Here is a 15,086-nt window from a genome sequence, read left to right on the forward strand (position 1 = left end):
GAGTAGAACTTTTATCTCTCTGGCTGTGTCTTACGAAGACAAGTCAATAGCACCATCTCCCGCGGGGCAGTTTGTGAGTGAATGAGTGAAAATAAGCTAATAACGAGGACTTTTCTCTCCATGGACCCAGCCTGGCATGTCCAGGCTGGAAAGACAGTGGACACAGCTGGCAGAGTACCAAGGACCAAAGCTGCAAAGGCTGTTGCAAATTTACAGGAGACCTGTTTTCAGGTTACACAAGGGTGTCGGGTGGTGGTGTGACCTGCGCTTAGACTCAGCTATATCATGAACTGACCATGACTAGGGCTGGCTCTTATTGTCCCCCACGCTATTTGCACTTCTATAGAAAGGGAATAATAATGCCTGCCTTGCCCATTAATAGAATCAACAAGGAAACATTCAGCCCTGTGCCAGGGGGCGGGAAAATACTTGAACAGCACAGAGGCTGTCTCTGGAGCTAGCCTCATGGTTTAGGAGTCAGACATTAGAATCAGGAAATAAATAATGTGTGATGAACTTTATGATGCGGAAGTACAGAGAATTCTGAGAGCCTGGAGGAAGGATACTTAAAGCGGGCGCAAAGGGTTGGGAAGGACTTCCACAGGAGGTGGCATCTAAGTGGTCCCCAAAAGAGACGGGGAATTAATCAGTCAAGGAAATAAGAGAAGAGCTTTCTGTATTGGGAAGAGCATTTACAGAGGAAAGGCCTCAGTAACAGAAAATACAGAGCATGTTCAGGAAAGTAAAGGACTTTCAGATGAATGGGCTTGGAAGGCATAGAGGGTAGAGAAAAAAAAAGCTGGAAAGAGCTGGGGTTATAAGACACCATGGAGACAACTCACTCCTACTATGTACTGATCAAATTCCTGACCCAAAGAATCCAGGAGCATAATAATAAATGGTTGATGTATGCCATCGAGTTTGGGGGTAATCTGTTATGAAGTAATGGTAATAATGTAATGTTATTTGAATGAAGTTCAGTGACATTAGAGTAACGGAAAAGCGATGCTTACAAAGCTATGAATATCCCTCCTCCTCTCTGTCCCAAGGGTTCATACTGTTGCCCCAAAGGGGTGTCACTCTTTAGCTTCATGTAGACAAGAATTTTAATCTTAAAGTCTATTTCTTTCAGAGATATCAGGGAATCCAATTTAAGCCACAGAAACTCTTTAAAGTCTCCTGTTCTCTACTCTCGAGCATGTAAGGCTTCTCGTATTTTTTCACTCTTCCGCTCCAATGTAACTCTCTCATCCATGCTGTCTTTTCCCACCATCTTGGTCCCGTGAACTCTTCTCTATGAATGCATTTCCAGGCAAGGTGCTCCTTTCACATTGCACAGACCTGCTAGGCTAAGCAGCCTTAGGATTGCCTTTTTTTTTTTGGTAATCAGCCCATATACTTTTTCTTTCAATCTTTAAAGCTGGAGAAAGAGAAAAAGTGACCCAAGAAGAAACAAAATTTGAATTGTCCCATATCTATAAGACAATTGAATTCATAAATAAGAAAAAAAAGTTCATTACAAGAACATGCCAGGCTTATTGGTCAATGCTATCAAAAATTTAAGGAAGGGATAATATGAATCTCACATAACCTCTTTCAAAAAATAGAGGAGGGATTTTACTTTATGAAGCATATCTCTAATACCAAAACCTGACAAACACATTACATAAGAAACACAGGAACTTCCCTGATGGTCCAGTGGCTAAGACTCGTGCTCCCAATGCCAGAGGGCCTGGGTTCGATCCCTGGTCAGGTAAGTAGATCCCACTCGCCACAACTAAGAGCTCGAATGCTACAACTGAAAGAACCTGCATGCCGCAACTAAGACTCAGCGCAGTCAAACAAATAAAATACTTTTCAAGCAAAGAAAGAAGTGCAGACCAATATTCCTTATGAACCCAAACACAAAAATCCTTAACAACAACAACAAAAATAGTAAATCAAATTTAACAGTGTTTCTAGGGTAATGTTTCATGACAGAGTGACGTTTATTGCAAGAATGCAAGACATTTCACATTCAAAAGGTAATCAGCATATATATTGATATTAGTTATCTATTGATATATAAAGAAATCACTTCCAAAACTCAGCATACTAAAGCAATGAACATTTATTATCTCGTCATTTCTTTGGGTGAGGAATCCTGCTGCTATTTAAGTGGGTTTTCAGGCACAGGGTCTCTCATGACGCTGTAGTCAAGGGGTAAGTCTGGATAGTGGTCTCATCGGAAGCCTTAAACGAGGGTGGCCCTGCTTCAAGGTCACTCATGTGGTTCTCAGTAAGATTCAGTTCCTTGTGGGCTATTGGACTGAAGCCTGCAGTTCTTCTCTGGCTAATGGCCAAGGGCTTCCCTCAGTTCCATGCCACGTGGACCTCCTGCTCCACAGAGCGGCTCACGACATGGCAGCTGGCTTTCCTCAGAGCAAGTGAATGAGGAAAATCACCCATGATATAAGTCACAGTCTTTTTATACCTGGGTAACTGGGGACCATGTTAGAGGCTGCAAACCACATTGAAGTTCAACCGATTTAAAAATCAGAATAAAGGAAAAAATATGATCATTTCATTAACGAAGAAAAACTGTTTGACAAAATTCAACATCCATTCATAATAAAAAAACTTTCAGCAAATTATTAATAGAAGATAACTTTCTCAACCTGACAAAAGACATCTATGTAAAACCTAAAGATAACATTATACTTAATGATGAAAGAATGAGTCCTTTCTTTCTAAGAATATGAATAAGGCAAGGATGTTCACTCTGAACCCTTCTATTCACCATGGTCCTAGAGGTCACAGCAAGCTCAATAAAACACAAAAAATAAATAAAAGGTATAAATATAGGACAGGAAGAAGTAAAACTATCTCTGTGTGTAGATAATATGCTTATCTACATAGAAAATCCTAAGGAATCTTTTAAAATTACTAAAAGTAACAGATGAGTTTAACAAGCTCACAGAACACAGTGCTAATATATAAAAATCAATATTATTTGACACAAACAATTAGAAGAAAAAATTTTAAGGTATCATTTATAAAAGCATCAAAAATATGATATTTAGGAATAAATTTAATGACAGATGTGCAAAACCTCTTCTAAAAAACTCCCTAAATGCAGAGCCAATTAAAGATTAATGGACTAGAGGAGGAAAGTAATCACATGATCATTTTAATAGAGGCAGAAAAGGTCATTTAACAAATTCCAACTCTTATTTATGTTCAAAAACCTATTTTCGGTTCAGTTCAGTTGTGCAGTGGTGTCTGACTCTTTGAGACCCCCATGGACTGCAGAACGTCAGCCTTCCCTGTCCATCACCAACTCCCAGAGCTTACCCAAACTCATGTCCATCTGCATATTCCCATCTCTTTAAGAAAACCTATTTTAGAAAACTAAAAAAGAAACCCCTTAAATACAAAAATACATGAGTTCAGTTACCTAAGGTCAGATGGCAAATTAGTCTAAGACAGAATGGCTTAAAACCACAGCAATTTATACTTCTCATGACTCTGTGGGTGTGAAGTTGGGCAGTGTTCAAAGCTGGGCTGTTTTTTCCACTCCATCTGGCATTGGTTGGGATAACACTCACCTGCATTCAGAGGGTGGCTGGGCTGGGTCAGAAGGTCCCAGAAGGCTTCACTCACATCTGGCCCCTCAGGCCCCTCCCCTGGCCTCTCGCTCTCCATGTGGCCTCTCATCAGCCAGCGGTGTAGCCCAAGTCATTTATGGCACAGCACAGCCTCCCAAGGGCATAGCAGCACTTCCAGCACATTCCATTGGCCAGAACAAGTCACAGGCTAGCCCAGAATCACCTGGAAGGGAAAACAAATCACAGCTCTTGATGGAAGGTCAAGGATTGATGGTGACCGTCTTTGAAGGCTATCTACCACAATCAATGGATGAAAAGATGAACAGACAGATGAGTTATAACCTTCCTTCCAGTTCTCACTCTGATTAAAGAAATGAGGAAACTAAACCAAACATTCTTGCTTCTTTTTAGCCTGTCTTTCTTTAAGCAGAACATTAACCTGTTTGACAGGTTTTTTAATGTATTTCCTGGTCTGTATAAGCTCCAGTACGATGTTAGCGTCACATAAACGGCTGACAACTTTCAGCATCTTCTTCAGTGTCCTTTAGGTTCCACCTGCCCCCTCCCGCCTTCTCCTCTCATTCAGCTTCTTATCATTCTCTTCAAATTCAAACCTAAGACTAGAAGCTCTCATTTTGGAGTAAGGAGGCTATTCTCACTTTGCCCACCTTACAGGACCCAAAGAAAAGAGACTCTAGTAGCAAAAGGTCACCAGTCTGGTGAAATTGTTTTTCAGAATTGGAACCTTCCCAAACAGCCCTAAAGTTTTATACCCCTGGCAGATCCAAGTCCTCCATCCAGAAGGCAAGTTCTAGTCCAACTGAATTATTCTATGGACTGCTGAGTCTTCAGCCTCAATAGTCACTCTGGTTTGACCTGAATCCCCTGACCAACTTTTCAGGGCTCTGTCGCAGGCTTCCCAGGTGGCACTAGTGGTAAAGAACCCACCTGCCAAAGCAGGAGGCTTAAGAGCCGCGGGTTCCATCCCTGGGTTGGGAAGATCAATTAGAGGAAGAAATGGCAACCGTCTCCAGTATTCTTGCCTGGAGAATCCCATAGAGAGCGGAGTCTGGAGGGCTATAGTTCATAGGATCCCAAAGAGCTAGACACAACAGAAGCAACTTAGCATGCACAAAGCCTGGAGGAGGGCATGGCAACCCACTCCAGTATTCTTGCCTGGAGAATCCCCGTGGACAGAGGAACCTGGCGGGCCCGCCCTTGCATCCACAGGGTCGCAAAGAGTCACACAACTGAGCGACTAAGCAGAGCACACAGCACAGCTAAAACGTCGTTGAGTTTTTATGCTACCCAATAAACCCAAAGCCCCATTCTGAGTAACAAGTCAGGTGCACATAATACAAACAGCCTAACAAGAGGGGAGTCTGGGAGAGGCATGGCCCTTTCTTTTATGTATAAAAGAACACAGTGCATTCCAGGAAGCCAGTGACTCAAAACCATTCCAGAAACCAATGCAGCATTCTGTCCATGTATAGGATTTTTCTTCCTTAAAAGGTGGTGTATACAAAGGAACAAATTAGCAATATTTCCTGTAATTTGGAGCCCAGACAATGTGTCGATGTTTCTTTATCCCGGACATTCTGGAGAAAGTCCCTCAGCACTGGAGGAGAGGAAGAGAGCGCCCTGCGAGCGCTTGCCCACAGCATTCCAGCAAATGCTGGAGACTGGCATTATAATAGGCATTATTTTGAAGACAATGTGTGTGTGCATGTTTGTGTATGCGTGTGCCCTGGTGCCTATTGCTTTAATAAAGTCCTTATTCTTTTCTCTTTTAGAAAAGAGAAATAATACATAATTTGAGAGCTTGAAGAAACATTTGAGACACACCCCCTCACTACCAAATGAGTAAACGGAGTCCAGAGAAGTCAAGTAACTCTCCTGAGGTCACACAAGCTGATTGGAAGCAGAGCAACAACCAAGGTGGGTCTCCAGTCTTCTAGTTAGAGAGTCTGTGCATCACTTAAATAGGTGGACACTTATTAACATATCCCTTTGTCTGCCTTCAATGCGAGAGACCCGGATTGGATCCCTGGGTTGGAAAGATCCCCTGGAGAAGGAAATGGCTACCCACTCCAGTATTCTTGCCTGGAGAATCCCATGGACGGAGGAGCCTGGTAGGCTACAGTCCACGGGGTCGCAAAGAGTCGGACACGACTGAGCGATTTCACATTCATTCATTCACAGGGAATTTGATCCAAATTAGCTTAAGTGTGCAGAGTCAAGAACGACGGTGTTCAGTGTGGTAGACAGTGCCCACGTGGCTTCCGAGAACTTGAACTGGGGCTAGAGACACTGAGAAAACCAATTTTTAGCTGTGTTTTGCTTTAATTAATTTAAATGTGAATGTACAGGCCACTACTTGATCCAGAACTTCCCTGGCAGTCCAGCGGTTAAGAATTTGCACTTCCATTGCAGGGGGCATGGTTGCGGAACTAAGATGCCACATGCCATGTAGTATGGCCAAAAAAACCCCAAACAAAACGAAGCAAAACAAAACAAAAACCCCACTACTTGATTCAGTTATTTGATTCAGCTACTGGGAAACTCTAAGCCTATTTGGAACAACTTGAGTATCTGTATCCATGTAAATCTTTTATGAAATATAATACACATCAAGTATTTCCAGTGAAAATAGAGTGATTGATTGAGATGTACTCTAAGTATAAAAGATGTACTGGATTTCAAAAACTGTACAAAAAGTGTAAACTATATCATTAGTAACTTTTCTGTTGACATGCTGAAATAATCATTTAGATATACTGGGTTAAATTAAATATATTAATTTCACCGGGTTTTTACTTTTTAAATACTAAAAACTAAAATAAATAAGCATTAAAATATTAAAATGACATATGTGGCTTGTATTATATTTCTATTGGACAGTCTAGAGTCAGACTGTCCACACTGACATCTCTGTTACACTGTATTTTATAACCAGGTCTGTATCCTTGAGAAAATTACTGCGTAGTTATGAGGAGCCACTATCTTCTCTGAAAAGTGAAAAAGAGAAAGATGTGAGGATTTCTTTCCCCTTTCTTTTTCTGTTTCTGGACATCACTGTGTGATGACAGCCACTTTCAAATGACTGGGAGAAACAAGGCCAATACACAAAGCACAGAACAGCCATTCAAGGGCTAGCTGAGCAAACGACATAAGTAAAATTTCCTGGCACGCAGTTGGGTTTAAGAACCCATCATTCCCTCTCTTGCTCCTTTGCCCCTGAATCCTGAACACACTTTCCCAGCCATCTCTACTTGTCTGCTCCTGAGAAACACGTCTAAGCAGATGCAATCCAGGGCAGTCACATGTGTTATAACACATATGACTTGCCAAAATTTGCATGTAATTGGCTTCTGTCTGCAGAATCTGGTCTCTGGCTATTTGATTTTGCTGCTGAAATTAAGATATACAGGAGGGTAAATTCCCTCTGCCTCCCTCCATCGATCTTTCTACTCTTCCCTCCCGGCTGGCACTGTTGCACTAGCAAGTGGGGTGTCAGAGGTTTCTGAGGGGTGAAGGGATGCTTGATGAGGGGGCAACGAGCCAGGAATGGGGTGCTTTGCTTTTATAACATGAGGAACAACATGAGGGTAAAGGGTCCTGATCAGGCTGAGGGCAAGGGTATCCTTGTGATGTAGCTGGACTCTGCTGACCTGGGCCTAGAAGTTGGTTCCACCCAAAGCTTTGAGCTGGTGGGGTCTGAGGGAGGCAGGGTGATAGCCTAAGGGGAAAATGATAGCACATAACGGAGCTGGGAATCCAATAGGAGTCACGGCCAGATGCAGGCAGGAGAAATGTGAGTGTCCCAAGAATGCCCAGAGATGTTTCAGAGACATCAGGGTGCCCTCAATAAATAGGATGGATTTTCAAGGTGATTGTAATAATATTTAATAAAATGACAAGTTGATGCCAGCACATTTAAGGATTTGGGCGGGGGGAGGTTGATCTTTTAGTTACAGAGGTTCTCCCAAGCTATGGATTCTGACTGAGCTGGTGACATCCTCCTCCTAAGCACAGCAGCCCACCCATCACTCTCATCCATCCCCTCTGGGATCACCCAGGACCTTCCTTTCCCACCATGGTTGTAGCAAAAGACAGCCTCAGGCTGTCTCACCACAATCCAGGAGTCAGGCAGAGAACCTGGGACAGGGCATGGAGTTTGGAACAGCTCATTTAGACCCACAGCACATGTGGTCTTGTGCACAAACAAAAACAGTTGCATTTTATCAAGTCACATGCAGACAGCATGATGTCCTAGGCAGAGTTTGCATTACTCCAGATACAAACACCATGAACTTCACACTTCGCCTTGCCAGCCTGCAAGGTGCCAGACAGATGCCTGCCTGATGCTAAAGATGGTCACCATGAGCCCAAACACTCCTGTGCTTGGCTTAAACTTTCTGTCTGGCAGATAGAAAATACTTATTTCAAGTATACCCTCTCAAGGAGGCTGAAGATCCCCCAGGTGGCATTTTAAAGCAGTTGTGCTCTTAAGTGTAGCTCTGAATGTGTGTGGGGGGGGGTTACAAAATGTATTTTCAGCTCCTATAGTTAGTTCCCAAACACCAGTACTCTAAAAACTGCACAAGAATCATCTTGCAAGGTGTTAAAAAATATGGATGCCAGATTTTCAGCCCCAAGAATTTTGATTCCATGTGTCTTGGGTGAGTTCCGGCATCTAAGTTGCTAGGATTTTGATATGCAGCCATGGCTGAAACTCACTGACTTGGATCATCACAGAAAGACAAAGATCTGTACTTGAGTCTGCTGCCACTCAGATTATCACTTGTAATTAATTGGGCAAGGAATTCTGGAAACAAAGTCCCAGGTACAGAAGGGTTATATATCCATCCAGACAGTGTGCAGATTTTTGTCAGAAGGCGACAAATTGAGTTAAGATTTCAGTAAAGCAGATAGTGGGGCTTCCGAGGTGGCTCAGTGGTAGAGAATTTGCCTGCCAATGCAGAAGCCGCAGGAGACGAGGGTTTGATCCCACGGACGGGAAGATCTCCTGGAGGAGGAAACTGCAACCCACTCCAGTCAGTATTCTTGCCTGGGAAACCCCATGGACAGAGGAGCCTGGTGGGCTACAGACCATGGGGTCACAAAGTCATATACGACTGAGCATGCATGCGTGCAAAGCAGGTTGCAAAAGTAGGCATACCTAGTCATCTGCCCTATTTGAGATATAACCATTAGTCTTCCTTCCTGTGGGACTTTTGATATAAGGAGAGCTTATCTGCCCACCTCATCCCCAGCCACTAGGACAGTTGATTTTTCCTTAATTGTAATGAAGACAATTAAAAAAGAAGCCCGTGGTGCAGGAAGGTTTGTTTATATTTTGTGTACATGAGCCTTGTCAAAACAGGTACCAGACATTCTAAGAAACACCTGGGTTTATGTCAAATTCCTTATTAAAGTAGAAGAGGAGAAACAAAGTCCCTATGTTGTGTTTTTTAAAACTGTCAGGCCTCCATGCTGTCACCTGGGTTGTCACCATGCTCGATTAGGAGGTTACCCACTTCTGCTGCTGCTCAGTCCGGTTTAATTAACACCTTCCCCTCAGTCCCAAACATCCCTTTAAACCACTCTTCTCTGCCCAGATAGACTTTTACACCTGTCTTAGCAATTCTGGGAGAGATGTTTTGAAGTGCCTTTTCAAAATCCCTTGTTAATGATCTGGTAATTACTGTGGTGACTTTTTATTAAAGTGTGAAGTGCTCAGCTGGTTCTTCGCTAAGAGAATCCCCCAGGCACCTGCAAAGAGGGACACAAGAAGGGAGAAAGGGGAAAAACACTCTGAGTCTAGGTCTGTCCCAAAGTTACAGGGGCAGCCGCATCAGGCCAGAGAAGATGCCCTGCCTGAGGCTATCAAGGCCACCGGGAGCTCCTGCTGGCAGATGAGAACTCTCCAAGTCCTGGGAACAGCCTGACAATAGAATGTGGAGAAACTTACACAAATGACTCTCAAATTCCCAGCAGTCTCCTAGCGGTAACACCATGTCCCATGGCTGGCTGCAGGGAGGAGCCACGCTCCTGCATATGGACTAGGTATTGTCCTTGGTGTCCCGGCCCACATCCATTTTAAGAAGTCAGGGCTCCTGCGCAGAGAGGCCGGGTGAGAGTTACTATGCTTGTCTTCCTGTCCTTCAGATCTCAGCTGCCAGTGTGGACCAAGTGTGGGCCAGTTGTGCTGGATGATCCCCGCATCCAGAAACCCAGTATGCTACCCACCTCCCTACCTGTGCTCCCCAACATCCTGCCTCCACTTGTCAGAGCAAAAGAAGCACCCCAGGGGCTGAAACAGGATTTGGGGTCTCTCACAGCCTCACGACTCCTCATACTGGAAGAGACTGCAACACACAACAAAGCATCCTAACCAGCCCAAATTCCCACAACATCCGAGCGTATCCTTCATCCCCCTCTCCCCACAAAAGGAAGACAGTCCCAGTGGAGGAGTGGAGTGCCAGTCCGAGGACGCACTTGACTGTGGCATCTTAAGGAGCCGAGGACTCATCTCGTTTTACCAGTGAGACACTGGAACCAGGGAGGGTGACGTGATGGACTCAAGAAGGAAGGTTCACCAGCCAGCACCAGGGTGGGACCAAAGCCAGGCCCCTGGCGCGGCTCCACCTCCCGTGGCTTTTCTGTCGGTGCCCACTACGAGTCCAGGGGGGCTCCACGGTTTCATGTCCTGCCAGCGGCCCCCTCCCTAAACCAGCAGAGCAAGGGCCTGGGTTGGGGGGCAGGGCCAGCTGTGCCCCTGGCCGTCTCTGACATGCCCTTTGTACAGTGCTCACTGAGGACAGTTGCCAATGGATTGACTGGTCCCTGACAAGACTGCAGGGGGCCCTGGACTCCAACCTCTGCTGGCCCAGTCCTGCTCCCCATCCTGGCACCTCCTCTGGCCTGGGTACCATGGAAGCTGCCCTGGTCAGTGGCTAGAAATCATCTTCCCAAAGATGATTTGGATGGCAAGAGCTGGATCTCTTTAGCTAAGCAAATCTAGCTGACAGGCAGTCTGGGATCCCTTTCTCTGCTTCTCTGGAGTAGCTGGGAGGCAGATGTCCCCAGCATAAACATTTTAATATAACTTTTTCTATCTCCAGGAACAATACTAGAATAATAAGTGACAAGATGGAGAAAACACTGTTCACCAACATTCCTCTTAGGGACAGTATTCTGTGCATTCAAAAGAAATGCTCCAGGTCAGAGGTTCTCAGAGTGTGGCCCCCAGACTAGTGGCCTCAGCATCCCCTGGAAACCACCTGAGACCTTGTTAGAGACGCAGATTCTTGGTCTCCACTCCTGCCCTACTGCATCGGAACCGCTAGGGTGCATTCAGATGCAGTTAAGTTCTGGGAAGCTGATTTTGGTGGAGATGGGGAAGCTCCAGAACATGCCCCATTGGCAAAAACCAGGGCTCAGTGACCTTGTAAGGAGGAAGGGTCTGGCTTCCTGCGTGGTTCAGGTCAGGGGGAATCCCGGGATAGACTGGGAGGCAGGAGCTGGGGAAGAACTGGATTGATCTTCACAAAAGAAGGAAAGGACTTTTAAGGTTCCCTGTGGGAAACTAGAGGGGAGGAGAGTGAAGACAGTGAGGCTGGATGCAAGAGAGAGACCCCCATAACAGGGAGAATCATCAGACACTGTCAGTGGAATCACAAGCCTTATGCAACATGCCCTCTCCTCCACAAAGCATCGGTGAAGGTTATACAAATAACCAAAGTTCTGGGGGTTCTACACTCTGGACATCACGAGATGCGCTAAATTCCGCATGGTGGTCTCCATGCCACACTCAACAGAAATCTCTCTGCAAAGCGAATTGTAATGGCTGCATACTCTGCCTAAGGGGGAAAGCTCTGTATTTCCTTAGTCATCCCCTTACTGGGGGGTACCTGGTTGGTTTCCAATTTTTCACTATGGTAAACAATATGTGATAAATGTCTTGGATGTGCAAACTTTCTCTTTATTCATGATTATGACCTTGGAACACAGATTCACAAATGTTGAGCAATTTGGTTCGAATGCTAAGTACTACACAGAACAGAAATTTCCCCTGAGATTAAGCAGGAGAGTGAGTGGTCCTCAGAACATTTATGAATATGATTAAGGAAAGAAAAAAAGTATCTTCTTCTTTTGAGAGAATTATAGGGGTTTCAAGAGTAGAGCCAGGTATTCTGGGGACTGTGAGAAAAGGGAAAAGGGGGCTTTCCAGTAAGATTAAAGCATTGCTAGAGCTGAGGGTGTTTTGAGTGATAACAAGAAGGCTGACAGATTGCTGCTGCATGTATCTGGTTGCAGGTGTCAGACAGGCATCTCTTGCCAGGTCCCAGTCTCACAACTGTGCTTTTAAACTCACAGTCTGGTCAGAACATGGGCAGGGCAGGATTCAAGTACCAGTAGATCTAGGGTCGCAAGTGATAATGTCAAGGCCTTCTATTATCTCTAAGCTCCTGCTGTTGGTTACTCCTTCCTACTGTAAACAGGCTTTCCATGTGCAGGGAGAGGACGAATGGGCAGGAGGTGGAGGAAGGAGTGGGCAGACGTACAGACAACTCCAACCTTCCTTCATCCCAGATGCCACAGGAAAGAGAGCCTTCTCTTCCCTAGCTTTGTGTATCAAATTCCAACGAAGGTCTCTAATTGACTGACTTGGGTCACAGGCTGGCACCCTGGGCAAATCATTGTGGTTAGGAGGTTTGGGGCACTTTGATTGGCTAGGCCTGGGTCACATGTCCATCACTGAAACCAGGGACCAATTACTAACAGAACCACCAAAGCCATACGAATTTAGGGAGCGGCAGATACCCAAAAGAAAAGGATGGAAATGAAAAACCAAACCACAGATATTCACTATCTGTGTTCCTTCACACTATGGCAGCTACTGTCGGTCCATTATAATATTTCCCCCTTGAACCCAGATTCAGCCTCAGAAACCTTCTTAATACAGCATCCAGGCAGTGATTTCCAGCTAATCCAACCCAGTTTACAAGATAAAAGTGATTTGCCATTTTGGAGCTTAAAACAAGAAGTCAGGTCATTGATGAACAAGAGACTACAGTGAACTGAATTTAAGGAAAAGAATTTGGGCTTCCCAGGTGGCTCAGTGGGTAAAGAATACACCTGCCAATGCAGGATCGCAGGAGACAAAGGCTCAGTGCCTGGGTCGGGAAGATGCCCTAGAAGAGGGCATGGCAACCCACTCCGTTATTTTTGCCTGGGAAATCCCATGGACAGAGGAGCCTGGCAGGCTATAGTGCATGGGGCCACAAAGAGTCGGACACGACACGGCACACATGCACACAAGCCAGAAGAACCCTAATGGGTCCCTTCTGGGAGACTGCAGCTATCAGTCTCTGGGACAGGTGGACAGTTGGGTGCTCACGGCGTGTGGGATATTGTGAGACTGTCTGCCTATGGAAGGCCAAATGTGTTTTCTTTCCATTACTGTCACTGAAAAAAGTGAATCTTAAGTGGGCAGTGCGGAAAATCTCTGAGCTCTACTCAATAGATTTCCATGAGGATTTGGCTGTAGGAGAAGTCTGACTGCTCCCACCCATGTGCTTCATTGCATGATCAATGGTCAGCCAGAGAAGGTGAATTTTGCTGAGCTAGGGTAGACAGCTGGGGCCACAGACCCAGTTGCAGGGTAGCACAGAGTTCTTCAAGGAGGAACTCAAAGCTCACATCTCCAAAGTGCACACAGCAAAGCAAACCCAGGCACAGTCAAGATGGAGACTGCCATTGAGTAAGCCGGCCTGAGTGGTGAAGACAGGGCGCAGCCAGCTCTGGGTGGTCCTGGGACACAGCTTCAAGCAGGTATTCTTCAGGGATTCTGATTCTTCAAGCAGGGATTCTGATTCCATCTGAGGGACTGCAGGAGTTTGGCCAACAGCCCAAGTACCAGGAAGAAGCACGACTTGATGGCCCCAGTGGCCTCACTTGGACAGTGGGCTCCAAGTTCCTGCCTATTCCCATAGACTCCTTCAGGACTAGAAACTGGGGCTGGCTCAGCCTGTGCTTCCAGCTCACATCCAGGTCTCCGAGGGCCTGAACCAGGTTCTCAGCAGAGCCGGAAGGAACGAGGTTTAATTGCATCAGGATGGAAGCTTGACAAGTGTGCTGACACTTTCAGCCCATGCAATCAATCCTCCGTCCTGTAAATAGAGTGAGAAGTGTGATTCCGGCAATTATAAAGCCCATCATTTTCCTCTTCTTCTCTTAAGTAAATTAGAAAGGCTCTTTGCTCTCACTTTGCAACTGGACCTCATTTTTAAAGTGCAGCTATAAAAGCACTGCCACAGACTATACTTAAGAGAGGTGCCATGTTTGATGGCCTACTGGCCAAGGATCTTGGCTTCCAGCCCTGGTTCTGCTGTCAACCAGACTGTGACCTTTAATGAGGCCCGCATCCATCTCTGGGCTTCGGTTTCCCCACTTATAAAATAAGGAGCTCGGACTGGGTGGCCTCTTTGCTCCCTCTCAACTCTCATGGCCACTGGAATCCAAGTGTGCTCGATAACGAGGGATGGCTCTGTGTAGACAGGAATATATTATAGCTTCTTTTAAGCCAGGAGCTATCCTTCCCTCTTTATTTACCACATACAATGACGAATCCCTGCAGGTGCAAATACACCCACTTCCAAAGCAGTGTAAGGACAGAGGAGGAGCAGTGTGCTCATGTTTCTGGAATCCAAAGTGCTAGCTACACACACTGAATGCAGTTTTGCAATAAGAATCTCATTTAATCCTTACAAGAGAGTGGCTCTTAGGCCCATTTAACTGACAAGAAAACTGAGACACAGTGAAGTAGTACATCCACCCAGGTCTGCCTAGCTCTGAAGGCCATGTTTACAGTCCGCAAATCTAGAAAAAGAATGGGTAGACCTAGAGGCCACCTCAACACGAAGGGAATACCAGGCAGAACACCTGAGTGACAGGGCATGCCTAGGCGAGTGGCAGATGTCCCCAAGCATGTGGTCCAGCAGATCCAGCAGGAAGAGGGGGCGGTTAGAAGGCATGAGGGACCTTGACAAATATGTTCCAATGTTCCTGGCTCTCTCTAAATGGGGTCTGGCTTCCTCCATCTCCTCCCTACCTCTGGACATGGAATGCCAATGATTTCACTTGAAGGGAGTGTTTGGTGCTATTTAGAAGCAGCATGAAGTAAATTTTTATGAGGCTGGTTGATGGGGAACATTCAGCTGCCTTGGCTCTGATGACCCAGCTCTATCTCCCACATTTGCCATACTGAAACCCTCAGAACTCACCATTCTAAATGCTAAATGACATTTTAACTTCTTAGAAGGTGGATGCAAGAACCACAAAATATCATTTGCCTTAAGGGTTGTCTTTTCAAAAGAAATTACTGTAAGTAGCCCCAAAGTTTTAGAAATGCACATCACCAGATTACTTAAAAAATATATATTTGAAAAGGTAGTTTCAGTCAGTTTGTCTGACAGATGCTCACCCTGGAAA

The sequence above is a fragment of the Muntiacus reevesi genome, chromosome 4 (assembly GCF_963930625.1).
Source record: "Muntiacus reevesi chromosome 4, mMunRee1.1, whole genome shotgun sequence".
Taxonomy (NCBI): domain Eukaryota; kingdom Metazoa; phylum Chordata; class Mammalia; order Artiodactyla; family Cervidae; genus Muntiacus; species Muntiacus reevesi.